Below are 18564 nucleotides of genomic sequence, written 5' to 3'. Positions count from 1 at the left end.
GTACAACTCACATACACACATTTGCATCCAAAATTAGTATTTCATATTCAATCCACTGGCTGTGTACTGACGTCCGTTATTAAACTGGGTAATTGTCTCACGGTGGTGCTGTGTTATTGGATCCGGGGGCCATTCTGCACACACAGTCGGAGGCAGCTGGATGTAAAGTCGCTGAGCGGTGAAATAGGGAGCAACGCTGAACACACACTCAGTTGATGGTATCGGGATCAAAGAGAGATGCTACCATTGTGCAGTCTGACCCCCATGAATGGCACTCAGCCCACCTGTTACCTTATCCCCCCTGTGACTCTCGCTAACTCAGTCCCTTTGCCTCCTGGAACCAGACTCTCAGCTCAGAGGAAAATCTGATAAAGACTCTGCAAAGCGAGATTCAGCCATCAAAGACTTCAGACCGAGCAGTAATAAGACAGTCTACCTTGGAGCCAACGGGGCCCTTTGATTGCAGCAAAAGTTTGGAACAGATTGCATCTATAAAAGGACATCTAAAGATTAATGGATATTTCTGTCTGAGTCATCAGTAACAGAGGAATAAAGTGTTTGTCCTATTTCTTTTAAAATTCAGTCTCTAGGCCCACATGACTAATTTAACAGTTTCACAGTATTTGATGTATGGAGAAAACATGGACACATAACATGAATAAATATCAACAATTATTATATAAACAGGCTTTTGTTTTTTTTAATAAAAAATAGATTTGGGTGGTGGCACTTTCAGATGATAGATCCCAAATCTATGCATAGATATTTGTTTCATGTGGCAACCATTTAGATAGATACTTATAGTGGCGACTGTCTTTCATATATTGAACATTAATCTCACTGAGAATATTACTTTATTATTGGAAGTCATTAGCCCCTTAGACAAAAGTGGCAGTAATAATAATAATATAACAACGATATGTGATTAGAACATATTCTGTCCAGGTTTTCAGGATAGTCATGCTGTAAAGAACTAAAGTCACAAAATGCAGGGAAAAAACAGGCACATAAATAAGAGGTATTTCACCCTGCTGTAGTTTTTATTGTGCTGAACACAAGATTATGTTGAACGTGGTTTATTAACTGCAAAGTCATTGACAAACACAACAAAATGGTAAAAATGTGCACGACTTCTGCTGTCATCACCAATAAACCCATGAGTTGGATATATTAGGCAGCAAATGAACATATTGTCTTTACAGTTGATTTGTAGAAGCAGGTAAGTCTCATGATTTGACAAGGGCTACATTGGGAGGATCAGAAGACTGGGTCAGAGCTCCTAATGGGTGTCCTCAATCTGTAGTGTTAAGTATGAAGGAAAAGTGGTCCATTGGGAGTAACAGTGGTGAACCAGCAACAGGGTCATGGGTGTCCAGGCTCACTGATGCAAATGGAGAGCAAAAGTTGGCCTGTGTGGTCTGAATCGTCAGGTAAGCTACTGTAGTACATATATGAGTGGGGTCAGGATACACAGTGTATTACAATTTGATGGGTATGGGGCTGCACATACAAAGTAATAAGAGTTTCCATCCTGACACCTCTCCACTGCCGGAAAACACTTACAGTGGGCACATAGGCATCGGAAATGGACCACAGAGCAATAAAAGAAGGTGGCCTGGTCTGATATATCACCTTTTTTCTCCTACATGACATTGATGCATATGTACATTGCTTAGCTGAGGAGAACATAGCACTAGGACACGCTGTTGGAAAAGGGCAAGCCAGCAGAGTTAGTGTGACACTTAGGGCAATGTTCTGCTGACAAATCTTGGGTCCTGCCATTCATGTGGATGTTACTTTGATTTGTGCTACCTAAGTGTTGCAGACCAATGTAGACACCTTCATGGTAGCAATATTCAACAAGGTCATGCACCTTGCCACAACACAAAAAAATTTTCAGGAATAGTTTGACAAACACAACAATGAATTTGTTGACTAGGCCTCTTAATTTCCCAGATCAATGTGAATCAAGCGTCTTCTGGACCTGCTGAAGAAATGAATCCGATCTATGGAGGCCTCATCGCACAACGTACTGGACCTAAAAGATCTGTTGGTCACATCTTGATGCCAGATACCACAGCTCACTTTCAGGGATCTAGGTGAGTCCATGCCTCAATGGGTCCACTGTTTAGGATGCAGAAAGGGGAACAACAAACAATTAGGCATGTGGTGAAAATGTTATACCAGATTAGTGTATAATACATAACCTAAAGAAACATGAAAACCATTTAAACTAGCAGTGAGTAAAAAGATCAGGAATGAATATAATGTGTAATGGTATAACATTATAGCAGACATTATCTCTGATCATAAAAATATCTGAATCCATTTAATTATCCTCGCTATTGGTATGACAGATTATAAATTCTAATAAAGCTACAAGGACCTTGATTGTTTTAAGAAAGAAAAGTACTGGAAGGGAGATAAGTTCTAATTATCCAGCAGTGAACCCTGACGTAAACAAACGGTCACATTGTGACATCACCTTTCACTGCCTCACTGGGTGAACAACAACAAACCCAACCTCCTTCACACCGTCACAAACTCTTAGTTAATGCCTGCCACACAAACAACATTCATCTAGTTCCTGTCCAGCTGTGCACAGCATGAGACCGAGCTGGCAGGAGAAGAAGGACGTGGACAATCCCAACACCCTGTGGTCTGCGCTCCAGCCAGCCAGCTGGTGTCATTGGAGATTTCCTGACTTGGACCATAAAGGTGATTTCTGAGTAGATGCTGCAGGTTTTAGCACTTCTTTTCAGGGGGTTATTTTATCAGCAGGGGGCTTTCTCAAAGACTGCATGGACAAATTGTTGTGTGGACTGTTCCCCTTCAAACTATAGCCACTTCCAACCTTTCTAATTAGATCCATCATGCTGGTGTTAGGGGTCAGTGAGGCCAGTAATCCAGCAGGGAGCCTGATGGTGTTACATTTTCACTTTTAGAGTAGAAATAAGGCTAGAATGTGTTGTGCCTCTCCAGATTTAGCTGGTTTTTGAAACACCCCTTTCTTTTAAGTGAGAAAACTTATGTGCCCATAGTAGGAAAATACTGCATCCAGCAGAACTGCTGTTTTCAAACATATAATCCACAGGAATGTGTTTAATTCTTACAGGCCAAAAACCACTGTGCGGATTAGCCGTGCCTGCTTGTGAAGTTAAATATGACCTATAAAAACACCATGCTGTTTTTTTGGCTAAAGCACAGTGGCACACGTCTTTGAATATTTACATAGTAACTTGAAAAGCAAAGCTATTTCCTCTTTTGCTAGACCAAAGGCAGCCAAGCCATCCATCTTGTGGGAATTGTTTTTCCTTTTGCCAAGGATCACGTGTATTTTACCACTCAAAGGTCAAAGCCAGGATTTCCTTTTAGCAAAATAAAAGAGGGGCTTTATTTGACTGCTGGCCTAATTTATGCAAAGTCTTAAATAAATAAGAGAGGGAGAAACAGGGTGTGTCTAAAAAGAATCTGTACTTGACATTAGGCTGTAGGATTAATAAGGAGAGGGCTGTGAAAAAGTATTTGACCTGCTTGTAGATTTTAAGATCTCCCTCTTTGTTTATTGTCACACCTTATATGATTTAGATCAAACAAGTTTATATATCAGACAAAGATTACCCAAATAAATACAAAAGCAATTTTCAGTTGATGGTTTAATGCTATCCAATCCAACCTGGCCCTATGTGAAACAGTACCCTTAAACCTAATAACTGGTTGTGTCACCTTTGACATCAAATGTCTGAATTAACTGGCAATGAGTCTTTTTAATGTTGCTGTGGAGGAATTTTGGTCCAGTCTTCTTTGCAGAATTGTTTTAAGTCTGGACTCTAATTGGGCCACTTCAAAAGCTATATTTGTATTTAGTTATTTATGTATTTGCCATTGAGCAGTGAATCTGTTGGAGTGGTTTGGATCATTGTCTTACTGCATAGTCAATGTGTACTTGAGGTCAAGGTCATAAACTGAACATTTTCCTTCGGGATTCATAGTTTAATTTATTATGGTAAGTCATCCAGGTCCTGAAGAAGTAACTCAACCCCAGAAATTATACTACTACCACCATGTTTAACTATCAGTATGATGTTTTTCTTCTGAAATGTTCTACACCAGATGGAAACCTTCCAAAAGGTTTCACCTTTGTCTTGTCAGTCCCCACAATATTTTCCCTAATGCTTTGGGATCATCAAATGTGAGACAAGCTTTTGTGTCGTTTTGGTCAGCAGCGGGTTTTTACCTGGATGCTATATTTGCCCAGTCTTTTTCGTATTGTTGAAACCGTAATCTCTACTGAAGTAAGCCTGGATGAGTCAACAATCTGCTCTTGGAGTAATTTTGGTAGCCTATAGACACTCGTGGGAGGGCTCACCGGTGTTCCATGTTTTGCCATTTGTGGTGGTTGTTCTCTAAAGTCTGAAATCCCTGGAAATTGCTTTATAACCTCTTTCAGACTGTTAGATGGGACATTATTTCTAATTTGTTCTTGAATGTATTGCGATCAGTGCAGGATAGGCTGCTTTTTGAGATCTTTTAACCAACTTAATGTTGTCAGATAAGTTCTATTTAGAAAGTAATCAGGCCAAGGTGTGGCTAGTGAAAATGAGCCAATGAATGCAGTTAGTTCCAGTAAATTTATGATTTAACAGAGGGGGCAATTATGTCTGCACACAGGACCAGATTGGTTTGGATAGCTTACTACTGTTATAAATAAAATAGTCATTTAAAAATGTATTTTTGTATTTGCTGTCCGATTCTAAAATGTGTTGATGACCGGAAATATTCAACAAAAAAAGCAAACAAAAGAAATCTGTGTACACTGTTTCACAGGAATGTATAGACACTCTAAGACACTACTAGAACAGATAATTAAATAAGAAAATGTTTGCTATGTGCATTGAACAGTATGCACAACTAATTTAGAGAAAAATTGGTAAAACATTCCCTTGCAGCTTTAAAGTATTGCTGTAACATAAAGTGTCCTCCCATTTGTACCATTCACCTACGTCACATCCTTCAAGTCAACTCCATCGCCCCCTGTCTCATGAAAGGCAGTCTATTACTGCATATTAGCAGCAGAGTGAAGCAGGCAGATAAGAGAGGCTGCTGATCAAACACACAGACAAATCACCAGTGACAGAAACACACATTTGTTGCTCAGTATTTAGCTTTGATCTCCCCCTCTGCCGAGAGCCAAGAAGAAGCAAATCTCAGCCTTTGAACTGGAGCTTTTCAGTCGAGGTATTTCTCTGCTCTCTTATGGAGAAGTCTGCGAATACTTCACTGAGTCATCATATGCAATACTGCTCCACAACCGATTCATGCAGGAAGACTGAGAACTGATATGGCATATGGCAGGGCAGAATACTCACATCAACACTAAAACATGACATGGATGCTGTTAATGCTGATTGTTTGGGATTTAGGGACTCTAGTGGTGATAATGGGAAGGGAACAGACAGGAAAATGATTTTAAGCTTATGCAACAGCATGCTAGTAATAAAACTCCAAACTAGTCCAAAACTGTGGATTCTATGTCGTTGTACCAATAGGTTGAGGCGAAATCATTGAGCTCAGCTTATGTCTCCCAGACAATATGTAGCACACACAATGATCTGATCAGCTTTTAGAGCTAATCTTCTGATCACTGATCTACATTGATCTCAAATGTGAATTTGTGTGTGTCCTTGCAAATACATGCACAAATGTGCATGCACTTACCCATAGAAAGGAGAGAATAAACGTTACTTTCAACATATTAATAACAGATACATGGCAGCTGTGTCTATGCTGTCAGCCATGGATCATCTCATTTCCTGAGTAGACCAGCCCAGGCCCCTGTGTGTTATTACAAACAGCCCAGATCATGTGACAAGGGTGGGAGATTACTGCAGAAACTAATTGAGGCTGCTCCGAGTGTTCTCTGCTGGAGAACAGTGAGGTGACTGTTTGGTCAGGCGGCCTGATACTCGACCCTCCGGTGTCCCCTGCAACCACAAAAAGGCCATTAGAGACAGTCTGTCAAAGCTAACAGACCTGGTCAGTCTGCAGCAAATCAGGTCGTTCCTTTGAGGCTTACGTCCTGTAGGGGATGTAGGATATGGCATTTAACATAGATCCATATGCCTAGCTCAACATGTCATTTCATTACATTGGTCCCATGATCCTTCATGTTGTGGGCATCAAACAAAAACCACTCTGATTTATGGATCTTGTTCTGGCTCTACGTTTTCACTGATGAGGTGTTAGCACTGAATACACAACTGTCGACTGCATCTTCTTTTTTGTGTTCTGACCCAGCTGCATTATTTATGTTACATGATGCTTTGGCTGCTGTGTACAATATCTGCATTGGCTGTAGCTCATCAGTCTTGGCACAGTACTATTCTGAAGTTCCTATTACCTACAGTACAATAAAGCTGTAGAGAAGCCAAAAGCAACTGCTACAGCCCACAAGTTCCTCACACAAAAGAAACTGTCAACTCACATTTGCTCTGAGTGGACCAGTATGGTTGTCACACAGAGCTATTATTATGATACAGCCCAGGGTCAGGCTGGGACTCCAGGGTGAAACAAAGTGATCCTGTGTCATCCATTTCTGTGCTGCTTTTTTATGTTTCAGCATACTGCCAGGACTCTGCAAAGACAATATTACATCAAGAGCTAGAGAAAATCCCTTCTGACAGGTGAGACATTCAGAAAGTCACACATATAGAAAAAAGTTCCAGATTTTGGCAAAAAGATTGCAAAATGCGCAGGCACAATATGTCCTTTTCAAAACTTGACCCCTAAAGCCTATCCTGCCCACATATAGCATAAACAGTTACATATACACCAGCACTTATAGCCAATCACAAGATCAAGGACTTGGATTCAGAAGCAGACACTGGGGGGAGGGGTGGCAGTATTGTATTCCACAGGACATAAGTCCTTGTGTTTGTATCTGCTGTTGGCCCCGGCATAGCCCCAACTCCAGGCTAGTGCCAGTGCCAAGGCAAGCACAGGCGCCGAAGCTGACTGGACAAGTCCAATAGCACTTCTACATGTGGGAATCTGAGAGCCACTGTGCTTTTAAAGCTTGGCTACTTGTGCTGCATCTCCAATGACATACTTAAGGCACCAATGAAGCAATAATCTTCACCACTCCTGAGTCAAGTAGCTCTCATGTTTTAAGTAATGCACTATGTGTGAGTCTGGTTGATTGAATCTGGGCTCTTCAGTCTGATCATCCTTCTTGGACATGTTTGAGTTATTGTGAGAGCTGAAATAATGAATGGCACTATCTATGCAGAAGTTGCATACTGATTGCCAGGCTGTTCAACAGCAACAGCCCTGTCAACTCAAATATAGACATGGACATTATTTTTGGCACCCTGGGAAAAACAGCCTTAAAATCAACTCACCTATTATTGCAGTAGCCTAATCTCACCATGAAACATTTTTGAAGAATCCAAACACATTTATTCAGAAGACCATGTACTTAGCTGTATTTTAGCCCTGTTTCGAATTATACTACTGTGTCATTAAATCAATCATTTTGTTTCATATATTTATTAGTGAATTGATCAATTAACTTGTCAGTCTAAATTTTTGTGATTTTTCTTATTCCCATTGAACCATAAAAAAAAGTAAAAATGACCAGAGGTTTTATACATTTCACAGTTTTCAGTTATTTACATTTAGTGATAGACAGGCCTGATTTAAAGATGGGAGAAAATACACCATGAGCTGTCAATACAATCAAAGTGTAAGTGTATTATCAATCCAACTAATCTATATTTACATGTATTTACTAACTATTAATGAGTCACGAACAGTGACGAGCAAACTATCTACTTCTTTTGACAAAAATGAAAGGGGTCTGAAATAATGAAGGACTATTCAGGAGTATTCCGCTGACTAGTTTTCATCAGATTTTTGTTAAACCTTGAATGAAAAGATTTCAACTTTTTCTATTTTCTGTCTTAACTTATTGTATCATATCTGATCTGAGAGAGATGAAGAAATGTTTAAAACTCACTCTTTCACATTTGTTCTTATTCAGTTGAAGATGATCAGAGTAAGACAGAACTTTCCCACCTTATGTCCGTGGAAATGTCATCCACTTTTTGGATCTTAGGCTGTCAGCAAGCAGGCCGATTAGTCCATCTTTTTAACTCTCTGTCTTTGATGAAAGAGCCTCAGCCCATTGCTCTTATGACCAGCCTGAGTTTTTCTGAACAGTGAGATAAACTATTTCTCCAAAAGATTTGAATTTTTGGATGAAGATTTTAGGATCCCATCCTGGATCATGTCTCAATATAACATCAGATGGATGAAAGTTACTCCCTTTGTTGAATTACAGGCCATTCCAGGTGGTTCTTCCTCTTTGCTTCTAACAGTTTTAAAAGCTTAACAGTAAGCCAGAACATATAAATGTTGCCACATACATCTAACCCTTGGGTGACAAGGGTTCAAACTATACATCTCTCCAAGCTACACATTCTGTCTGTGTTTATGACAGGAAATTTATCTTGCAGCAATTCATCTAAGGCCTCAGCTCTGTGCTACATGATTTGTAAACAATACATTACTGGCAGGCTGCAATTGGAAATGACAGACTAGATTACCTTAAGAGAAAATGGGAAGTTTAAAACATTAGTGCTACACCTACCATAAGAAACTGGTTTTAGACTAAATCACCACAATTGCCACAATTATTAGTAGTATCTGCTGTCAATACTAAGTACATATACTTAGTGATGGCAGTGGAAAATGGTATATTTTGTGTTTACTGAAACATTTCTGTGTTGCTTTGCCCATATGTGTGGTCCATTATCCCTTCTAAATGCCAACTCATGACCCATTTGGAGTTATGTTTTCAGATTTTTATTTTAAGATGTTCTAATATTTCAATGATTCCAAGATGCTATGAACTCTAACGACATTCCCAGAGCTGTTGGAAGAGAAACAGGAACACAGCATCATTTATCCTCCACTTAACAGTGGGCATGGTGTGATTTCCAAATATTCCCTCTTTGTTTCATGCCAATAGCTTATCAAATTTAGTACTTTGAGACTATCCTAATGCAATGATAGATTAATTCATTTTAAGGATTTTTTCCTATCTTTTCAAGGTGTCAATAAATTTGTCTGCATGTACAAATGTTTTATAAAAGGTCTTGTAGGAAATGGACTCAAATGATGCTGATAAAAAATAACTTGAACAGAAAAATGAATTAAACTACAAGCTGCATGGCATGCTGGTAGGTTTCTGTGCACCAGATTTCATGCACAGTAACATCCTCTCTTGCCTATATTACTTCCGCTTTATAAATTTTGTTACCTGCCTTGTTTGAGAAATTACTGCAGTAACATATAAAGTAATTTTCTGAGCAGACATCCGCTAATTTCCTCCGCTCCCTTTGGCTCCCCAGCCAACAGGACAGATGATGATTATGCAAGCTGAAAGATCCAGACTCAGTGGACTGAATAGTAATGTATCTGAAACATGAATCCATGTTTAAGCCTGTATCACCCCTCTCTACACTCATACATTATTAGAACTACGCTACACTGATTCTAACATGCAAGTTAACTAAAGTGATTTGTTATTTCACTTCCAATAAAGTTGGTGAGATTAAAAGCAGAAAGAAATGTGCATGGATGGGAAAAGTTGAGGCTGATGTATCTTTAGTTACTAAAATAGATTAAAAAAGCCATTCAGTGAAGCCATCTGTGATATCCTCCTTGTCTGGTGCATACAATAAGACCCTTGTTTAGACTCGCTGGTCAGTTTATTTGGTACATTTATTTAATTGCTTGTTAACATAAAAGCAAATCTGCCAATCACAGCAAACACCACGTCAAGTGCATTTAGATACCTAGACACGGTAAAAACTTCCTGCTGAAGTTCACAATACAAACACCTAAGTAACAAACAGTAATAAATAGAGTAATAATGAATACTTACTCACTGTACATAGTTTTGATAGTACAATAGCATAAACCTTAAAAAAAATTCAGGTAGCATTTTTATAATTCTGTTTTTTAAAGCATGGATCATTCCTGCCTTGTGTCGAGGATTATGGCTGGTGTTGGTAGGGGATATTTTCTTGGCACACTGTGGGTCGCTTAGTACCAATTACACATTACTTGAAACCCACAGCTCACCTAAGTATTGTTGCTGACAATGTCCATCCTTTTTTTGACCACAGTGTAACCATCTTCTGATAGCCACTTCTAGCAGGATAAAGCACCATGTCACAAAGCTTCTAAAAGTAAAATCAGTGGTGGATCTTTCATTTACAAGGCCCCTCTCGTGTGGAACCAGCTCCGGGTTTTTGTCTCGGTCTACTTTTAAGAGCGCTGCAGGACATACTGACCACTTTTTTGCTACTTTGTCCTAATACTCTCCCATTATGCAATATCTGCCACATAAATGTACTAAACTGTGTTGAACTGAAACACTGAAATCATCCCATCTGGAACAAAGGTGCTTAGGTAAACTGCAGCAATGTCAAAACACCAATTTAGAACTTATGCAAAAAGACACTAAGCAATTTATTTTTAGGACCAAGTTTAAAACTTTCCTTTTTCATTAAGCGTTACCTTAAGCTATTACTATACTTATGCTGATACAGGCTTATGCTGCCAGAAGACATACTAACCCCCTTTCCTTACTCTGCTATTTTGTCCTTCTACACTTATAGATTATCTAAAAGTATTAGTGCCATTAACTTTGTATTCTCTTTTTGTATTTTTCCATTTGTTTAACTCTGTCTCTTTATCAGACAAAGCCTCTGAAGCCATTGAACTACTGCTGTGAATAACTGAATTTACTGTCTTTTTCATCCCATAGATAGTACTACTGGCTCAGTACTACAGGGGTTGGACAATGAAACTGAAACACCTGTCATTTTAGTGTGGGAGGTTTCATGGCTAAATTGGACCAGCCTGATAGCCAGTCTTCATTGATTGCACATTGCACCAGTAAGAGCAGAGTGTGAAGGTTCAATTATCAGGGTAAGAGCACAGTTTTGCTCAAAATATTGAAATGCACACAACATTATGGGTGACATACCAGAGCTCAAAAGAGGGCAAATTGTTGGTGCACGTCTTGCTGGCGCATCTGTGACCAAGACAGCAAGTCTTTGTGATGTATCAAGAGCCACGGTATCCAGGATAATGTCAGCATACCACCAAGAAGGACGAACAACATCCAACAGGACTAACTGTGGACGCAAGAGGAAGCTGTTTGAAAGGGATGTTTGGGTGCTAACCCGGATTGTATCCAAAAAACATAAAACCACGACTGCCCAAATCACGGCAGAATTAAATGTGCACCTCAACTCTCCTGTTTCCACCAGAACTGTCCATCGGAAGCTCCACAGGGTCAATATACACGGCGGGCTGCTATAGCCAAACCTTTGGTCACTCATGCCAATGCAAAATGTCAGTTTCAATAGTGCAAGGAGCGCAAATCTTGGGCTGTGGACAATGTAAAACATGTATTGTTCTCTGATGAGTCCACCTTTAATGTTTCCCCACATCTGGGAGAGTTACGGCGTGGAGAAGCCCCAAAGAAGCGTACCACCCAGACTGTTGCATGCCCAGAGTGAAGCATGGGGGTGGATCAGTGATGGTTTGGGCTGCCATATCATGACATTCCCTTGGCCCAATAGTTGTGCTAGATGGGCTTCCCACGACTACTGAACCATTCTTGAGGACCATGTGCATCCAATGGTTCAAACATTGTATCCTGAAGGCGGTGCCGTGTATCAGGATGACAATGCACCAATACACACAGCAAGACTGGTGAAAGATTGGTTTGATGAACATGAAAGTGAAGTTGAACATCTCCCATGGCCTGCACAGTCACCAGATCTAAATATTATTCAGCCACTTTGGGGTGTTTTGGAGGAGCGAGTCAGGAAACGTTTTCCTCCACCAGTATCACGTAGTGACCTGGCCACTATCCTGCAAGACGAATGGCTTAAAATCCCTCTGACCACTGTGCAGGACTTGTATATGTTATTCCCAAGACGAATTGATGCTGTATTGGCCGCAAAAGGAGGCCCTACACCATACTAATAAATTATTGTGGTCTAAAACCAGGTGTTTCAGTTTCATTGTCCAACCCCTGTAGTTTAGCTGTGTTCCTCTCCTATATGAACACACTAAAGGACCTACTGCTGCCATTACTAAGTCAAAAAGAATCTTGGACCAGTGCTTCTTTCTTTGGTGTGTCTGGTCACAGCAAATGATTGCTTATACTGAGGCAGGTTCAACTGGAGGTTTCATACTGTTAAAAGGGAGTTCCTTTTCACTATCCCCACATGCTTGCTCAGGATGAGGGATTGCTGTGAAGTCAATGTAACTATGAAATCAGCTTGGCTTCCTTAAATTGAAAATGTTTAACTAATTGGCTTAAAAAACTTAATTTGACAAAAGTGTATTACATTTAGGATAAAACTAGAGTATAACAAAATTAACATTTTCTAAATGATTTGATAGATTTAATGAAATATTTCTGGATGTGACCCAGACCAGTTTGCTTTTAGATGACACTATATTCATAAACTCAACTTAAAATAAATTTGTTCTTGAGTGATGTCCGACAGCATGCTCACAATCATGTCAGGGGCATTTATCTTTCAATAGCATTAGCTTAAAAGAGAAGGAACTGACAACAGATGGTGTTAACGCCACTTAAGTTTCCCATCCATTACCGTCTGCAAACCTTTTGAGTTAATTGGAGAATTAAATTATTTGATATAAGAGGCTCAACAGACACATCCACCTGCATCGTGGGTAGCGTTACACCCTTACAGCGACGCTAATGCACCACTACATACACCTGACCCCTTTAACCGTTGCTCCCGGAGGCATTTTCATTACTGCGCTGATATGATATGAGCCAGTTGGTGTTTTACACAGAATGGACGCATTAAAGCCAATCTGCTCATGGATGCGGATAAGCGACAGAGGCAGTTAGAGCAAATTCAGAGGGATGTTTCTGATTCATTACAGAATTATCATTAACACTGACCATTTAGTGGCACCATAAAATGAAATGCTCCCCATTATGAGCAATATTGTGATTGAGCTGATTAGTAGATCAGGGGGTAGTGAAGTGCAGTTGTTTATTTACAGCTGGCTGGCTTCTGATTAGTCAATGTTTGACAGGAAACAAATTTACAGTTGTGCCAATTTTCCTAGAAATCATCAAGCATGATAAAAAATAACAGGGCTTTGATGATTTCTCTCAGGAGACTGATTGTGTCAGACTGATATTAGAGCACTTGTTAGAAGTCTCATACTGCTTCTTCTGAACACATTTGAATAGGTTTAAATTATTTTCATTCCTTGTGGAGTTCCTTTGAGGGGGCAGAAAAACATCATGAGCAAATAGAAGTCAGATTGTGATTTCATTTTTGCAAGCAACTACAGTGACTTGCACATCTTCTTTCTTTAGACTTAAAATACATTTTGCATAATTTTCAGGTGCATAAGTGCCCTGTAATGCTGACAAATAACCAACAGTAAAGTGAAGCAAAGCTTGCTGCTCTAATGGAGGAATCATACAGCATTGATATATTGTGACCAAATAGCATATGAATCAGGCATTGAAATAGAGAGTGAATTAGCATCGCGACAGGTCCCCTCCCCCAGCCTTCCGCCAGCCTCGCATCATTCATTATAATGATCTATGGCTGCTCTTTATATCCTGACTTGATATTTCAGACTCATGTGAGGTGTGGATCATTAGGTAAAGCTTTTACCATTAATAAGCAGACGTTGTTTACATGACTAATACTCCGAGAGGCAATGAGGTTGAAGCATTTACAGCAGGACATTCATCTTCCCCCCACCAGTAAATATAATCCAGATGCTATTGATATTTGCTGGCCTATAAGAAAATATGGCTGAAGCAGATGGACGTCTTGCGTAAAGCAATATCAGAGGAGGAAGAAGGTTTAGGAGAGGAAAGAGTTCATATATGGTTACAAAGAATTGAAAGATGGGTACTAAAAATTTGTAAAGTAGGGCATTCAGAAATAATCTAGGATTCAATTTGCAAGCCCTAAACCTAAAATGCAAAACGAAAAAAAATCTAATAATTTGATAGAGAAGTACTGGTATCTAATTAGATCTGAGAAAAGGCTAATCAATGTCAAACCAAAGTGATTAAGCAAACAGACATTTTAGCAAGTTCACACATATTTGGAAGTGCTTATGGTCACCCTTTTTAACAGATTTGAAAATCTACAGCTTTTCTTAGACTTAAGCGTCAGTTTGCTTAAAGTCGAAATGTACTCTGCCCCCATACAACATTAGAATTGCCAGTTACTATCTATAGTTACTATCTGCAAATTTAGACCTGGACTAAGAGAATACTTTTAAGCAATTTGGGTTTTGTAAAAAGACGTCCGCTTGTGGTAAACTAATTATCTGTTGTGCAGCCCAAGCACGGTTCTGGTGATGTCCAGGAAAAAAACACCAAAAAAAACCCAGAAAAATTATAAAGGCACAAAAACTACATTACAAGTATTTTTCACAACCGGATTGGATTATTTTAAAGTGATTACTGATTCCTTAAAAAACAGTTTGTTATTTAAGAAGCATTTTCTTTATTTGGCAAGACAAACTAAAAACAGTGGATTGTGTCACAATTCTTAAATGTTTGAGTTTTGTTTTTCCTTTGGGTTTGTTTTTTAACATCTCTTAGTTATTATTAGGTGTTGCCTATGATCATTATTATGATTCTCTAGGTGGTGCTTTATTAATTCTTTTCTAGTGTTTAGTTTCTTACTTATTCTTTCATTCTGTTCAAGGTGCATTTTAGTTTATGTTCTGTTACATCTGTAAGATTTCCTTTGGTTAGATCATTTCCTTGCATCTCTGTTCAGCTCATTCATGTTTTCTTTACCACTCCCTGCCACAGTCTGCCCATAATCAGCTTCATTCAGTCCACCTGCTTCAAGGAGCTGGGTTCCAGAGCCCACGCTGTGCAGGTAGATGAGCCCAACTATTTCTAGCCAATATCTCTCAACCTCCTGCACAGATCTCTGACTTCGACCGATCCTCTTTGCACTGGTCCCTTATGGTTCTCCCTGCAGGTGGTTGGCCCACTCCAGGGTGGCCTTGCGTCTCTCGTTGGGGCTTGGCCAAGGTCCCATCAGGAGAAACCCGGTCACCAGGCGATGCCGACAAGCCCTAACCCCACACCTGGCTCCACGGTTGGGACCCGGCCGTACTAGCCATCGTCACTTGCCTCGTTGCGCTGGTCCTCATTAAGGCTTCTAAACCAGTCTTTGTCTGACCCATCACCAGAGCCTGTTTGCTATGGGAGACCCTCCCATGGGCAGTTAAGTCCCAGACAACATAGCCTCTTGGAACATCTAAGCACTCAAACCCTTCCACCACGTTAAGGTGACAATTCAGGCAAGAGCATACAAATTTACAGGTTCATAAAAGATTACAATGTCTATACTAGTTCAAAGAACTCAAAGGTTAGAACACTTGACCTTTTTCAAACACCATCATATTTTGTTAAAAAAACACTGTGCTATCAGACAGCAACACCTAGAAGAATTAAGAAGAGGTGCCAGTAAAGCACTGAGTCCTTGAGTTCAGCTTTTACCCTAATGAACCTGCAAGGCTCTATAAAATTAACATAATACCGTCCTCATAAAGAGATCAGTGCCGCCAATTGGCTTTGTTGTACATGTCATTGTTGAGTTTTAAAGAGTCCCTCAGTTCCACAAGACAATCATATGTCTTCTCTTTCTGTAACTATGTTAAATTCCAATTATGTGCTTGTTCTCCCTGTAATAGAGTAGCCCGTAGGGGAGAAGGAAAAAAGACCACAACTGTAAAGTGCTAAGCAGGGACACATTTCGAATCCTAATGTTCCTGTCTTAGCCAGCACAACACTGAGATAGTTATTGTCCTCTAACCAATTGTAGGTGTGATTTCACCCAAAGGGTTATTCGTATTAGCCTTTAGGCCAGCGACTTTGTCTCAATCCTACCCAGAAAAAGAAAGTGGCTTAACTTGTCATCCCTTTAGAGAACAATGTAATTAACGTGCTCTGATGAGCAGCTCAATCTCTACAGACAGGAGGAGATTGGCCTGATTTTATAGAAGGGCTCCAGAGGGGGTGTAATATCAGTGAGTAAATAAGAAAAAATTTGAAAAAAGAAGAGGGAGACACACCTGGTAAGTATGTTCAGCATTTTCTGAGCTGACTTGTCCTTTAATCTAACCTTGCAAGTTTGCCTCACATTTCTTGCAGTTTAAATTGTCATGTAAAAATCATAAAATATCAAATGAAAATAAAATTAGGTTTAATTTAAAGCCATGGCATGTTGGTTTCATATATGACTCCAGCGTTGCCACAGAGGAGAGCAGCACATCATCCTGTGTTCCCCGAGGGTTTATATCTGAAACAGATTGTGTGCATTATCTTTGTCTCTACTAGTGAAGTTGGCTCTCAGCATCAGGGGAACAGTTCCTCATCCTGAGTGTACACGCTTACACAGTACCTACTGTAATTGGAGACAAACCATGTCATCATTATAGTAAGAAAGGACAACTTTATGAGGCTAGAAATTCCTACTGTACGTGTAGTGTACAGTAGGAATTACAGGTCCTTCTCAAAATATTAGCATATTGTGATAAAGTTCATTATTTTCCATAATGTCATGATGAAAATTTAACATTCATATGTTTTAGATTCATTGCACACTAACTGAAATATTTCAGGTCTTTCATTGTCTTAATACAGATGATTTTGGCATACAGCTCATGAAAACCCAAAATTCCTATCTCACAAAATTAGCATATCATTAAAAGGATCTCTAAACGAGCTATGAACCTAATTATCTGAATCAACGAGTTAACTCTAAACACCTGCAAAAGATTCCTGAGGCCTTTAAAACTCCCAGCCTGGTTCATCACTCAAAACCCCAATCATGGGTAAGACTGCCGACCTGACTGCTGTCCAGAAGGCCACTATTGACACCCTCAAGCAAGAGGGTAAGACACAGAAAGAAATTTCTGAACAAATAGGCTGTTCCCAGAGTGCTGTATCAAGGCACCTCAGTGGGAAGTCTGTGGGAAGGAAAAAGTGTGGCAGAAAACGCTGCACAACGAGAAGAGGTGACCGGACCCTGAGGAAGATTGTGGAGAAGGGCCGATTCCAGACCTTGGGGGACCTGCGGAAGCAGTGGACTGAGTCTGGAGTAGAAACATCCAGAGCCACCGTGCACAGGCGTGTGCAGGAAATGGGCTACAGGTGCCGCATTCCCCAGGTCAAGCCACTTTTGAACCAGAAACAGCGGCAGAAGCGCCTGACCTGGGCTACAGAGAAGCAGCACTGGACTGTTGCTCAGTGGTCCAAAGTACTTTTTTCGGATGAAAGCAAATTCTGCATGTCATTCGGAAATCAAGGTGCCAGAGTCTGGAGGAAGACTGGGGAGAAGGAAATGCCAAAATGCCAGAAGTCTAGTGTCAAGTACCCACAGTCAGTGATGGTCTGGGGTGCCGTGTCAGCTGCTGGTGTTGGTCCACTGTGTTTTATCAAGGGCAGGGTCAATGCAGCTAGCTATCAGGAGATTTTGGAGCACTTCATGCTTCCATCTGCTGAAAAGCTTTATGGAGATGAAGATTTCATTTTTCAGCACGACCTGGCACCTGCTCACAGTGCCAAAACCACTGGTAAATGGTTTACTGACCATGGTATCACTGTGCTCAATTGGCCTGCCAACTCTCCTGACCTGAACCCCACAGAGAATCTGTGGGATATTGTAAAGAGAACGTTGAGAGACTCAAGACCCAACACTCTGGATGAGCTAAAGGCCACTATCGAAGCATCCTGGGCCTCCATAAGACCTCAGCAGTGCTACAGGCTGATTGCCTCCATGCCACGCCGCATTGAAGCAGTCATTTCTGTCAAAGGATTCCCGACCAAGTATTGAGTGCATAACTGTACATGATTATTTGAAGGTTGATGTTTTTTGTATTAAAAACACTTTTCTTTTATTGGTCGGATGAAATATGCTAATTTTGTGAGATAGGAATTTTGGGTTTTCATGAGCTGTATGCCACAATCATCCGTATTAAGACAATGAAAGACCTGAAATATTTCAGTTAGTGTGCAATGAATCTAAAATATATTAATGTTAAATTTTCATCATTACATTATGGAAAATAATGAACTTTATAACAATATGCTAATATTTTGAGAAGGACCTGTATACAGTAGTACTTATCTACTTCACGTGAAAGATGACAATTATCCCTCTGAACCTTAAATATTTTCTGGGCATCTCTTGTTCCTGTCACATTTGTCTTCGAAGGCTTATTATATTTTGTTATATAAATATATACTTCAATGGAAACAGTAAAATCATTGTAGGAAATGTCTATTTTGCAAAAACAATTTGAACATTTACAAGGGCAATTTACCAGTTCAGAAAAACAAGTGGTTTTCACAGGGGTGCCCATTTTTTTATGTTCAGATTCTACTGTTTTCCTTTTTAGTCTGATGATTAAATGTAAAAATACATGCCTGGTTTACAA

General features: G+C 39.9%; 1 long non-coding RNA gene across 2 annotated transcripts in view; it reads right to left on the bottom strand.

The window, feature by feature from the left end:
* Positions 1–1012: 1012 nt before the first annotated feature.
* LOC124867296 overlaps positions 1013–18564 on the bottom strand; it is a 133763-nt gene continuing 116211 nt past the window's right edge. For both annotated transcript variants that reach the window (XR_007038009.1, XR_007038010.1), the window contains exon 3: positions 1013–2124. This is a non-coding gene — a long non-coding RNA (uncharacterized LOC124867296). The remainder of the gene's footprint in view (positions 2125–18564) is intronic.

Source organism: Girardinichthys multiradiatus, chromosome 4 (assembly GCF_021462225.1).
Source record: "Girardinichthys multiradiatus isolate DD_20200921_A chromosome 4, DD_fGirMul_XY1, whole genome shotgun sequence".
Classification (NCBI taxonomy): Eukaryota; Metazoa; Chordata; class Actinopteri; order Cyprinodontiformes; family Goodeidae; genus Girardinichthys; species Girardinichthys multiradiatus.
This window is presented reverse-complemented; position numbering and strand designations above follow the sequence as displayed.